At 43.5% G+C, this 1,659-nt stretch overlaps 1 non-coding gene across 1 annotated transcript; it reads right to left on the bottom strand.

Moving 5' to 3' along the window:
* Positions 1 to 372: 372 nt before the first annotated feature.
* LOC120055228 lies at positions 373 to 499 on the bottom strand. The gene has a single exon (XR_005477681.1). It is a non-coding gene; the product is annotated as a small nucleolar RNA ACA64 (small nucleolar RNA).
* Positions 500 to 1,659: the final 1,160 nt, after the last annotated feature.

Genomic DNA, 1,659 nt, shown 5'->3' with positions numbered 1-1,659 from the left:
GTGGTGTTGTTGGCACTGCCCTCCTCTGTGGTGTTGTTGGCACTGCACTCCTCTGTGGTGTCCTCCCTCCAGTGGGCTGATAGCTGGTCCGGCCGGTAGGCAGCAAACAGCTGACCAAACAGCTGAGAGGCGGTGAGCCACACCCAACAGTGGGGGAAGCACAGGTTGGTCTCAACATGAACTGGTGGAGGGAAATATTACACCATTTCACCAAGGGGTAAGCAAGCAGTACAGAGAGTAAACAATTTATTTGAGAAATCAATTAAATAATCGATGAATTGATGTAGATCTATAGTTCTACATAGCCATCATCATCATCGACCCAAAGAGCAAGAGGTGAGAAACGTGCAAAAATAGACATTTCAGGTGAACAATTGTGGCACATGAGTTTAATCACACTGCTGTACAGAGCAGGCAATAAACGTAACGTACCACAGTACTGTAGGCCCAGTTGTCTCTCTCCAGACATCTGAGATATCTGAGGTGATTTTCAGACTGGGTGCACGTCACAGATATGATATCCAGAGGTAGTAAAGCTGGGTCCCTGAGCTGTTAGTGCTGTCGTGCCAATTCCTATGGTCGCAACTACAAGACAGCACAAACAGATTGCAAGACAGCACAAACAGATCTGGGACCAGGTTCTAGGTACTATTGTAGTGTCTTAACCAGGATGTTAGTGAGTGTGTCCTGAGGCTTGCTGAGCTCCAGGAGGCTACAGTCCTTGGTGAGTTTGAAGACCAGGGTCAGGTAGCTGAACTGCTGTTTGTCTGCTGCCTTCTCACCCTGCTCCTCCTCAATGACACAGAGACAGATATAGAGCAGCTGTTAGCACAGGTTATATAAGATTGTAATGAAAAGATAAATACCTACATCATGCTTTGATAATGCTTTTGGAAACATACCTTTTTAAATATTTTGATATCTTAAAAGTTTGATTTGTAAAAGAGTAAATGTTTCTCGATAAGGGGCAGCAGGGCATCTAGACAACGGCCAAACTGAACGCCCTCCACCTCCACAAACAGCCCACACACCTGGGCCCCGAGACGACGCAGACACACCTGTGGGTAGGGGTCAGAGGTTAGAGCAGGAGGACATGGGGTACGTGTCAGTGATCTTATACCATATTTGATATTATATTACATTACATTTATTAATTCAGTCTTATCGAGGATATGAACACAAACACATGTTATAGCTTGAAGTAGTTCTGAACGAGGTGAAAGTTCTCTCTGCGGTCAGAGGCCAGACTTGGAGAAGTCTTTTCTCAGGACAACACACCATTTGTACAGTTTTCACATTTTGCTGCCTTAAAATGAAATCAAAACATTAATTCAATTAGATGTTTTTCCTACTGATCTACAAAAGCTACTGTACATTTTCTAAGTGAAAATGTTCTTAATTACAAGTAAAAAACAAAGATGTCTTGATTGCGTATGTCTTCCCACCCCAGAGTTAGGACATGGTGGAAGCACTTTTGTCAGCCATTACAGCTGTGAATCCTTTTGAATAAGATTCTACCAACTTTGCACAACTCTTAGGGCAACATACACTGAATATACCCAACATTAGGAACACCTTCCTAATATAGAGTTGCAACCTTGTCTCTGATCTTGAAGCAAATTTAGGTCAGGACTGAGACTGGACCATTCCGGAACACTC

Source organism: Salvelinus namaycush, chromosome 10 (assembly GCF_016432855.1).
Source record: "Salvelinus namaycush isolate Seneca chromosome 10, SaNama_1.0, whole genome shotgun sequence".
Lineage (NCBI taxonomy): Eukaryota > Metazoa > Chordata > Actinopteri > Salmoniformes > Salmonidae > Salvelinus > Salvelinus namaycush.
The sequence above is the reverse complement of the archived record's forward strand: the minus strand, read 5'-3'. Positions and strand labels throughout refer to the sequence as shown.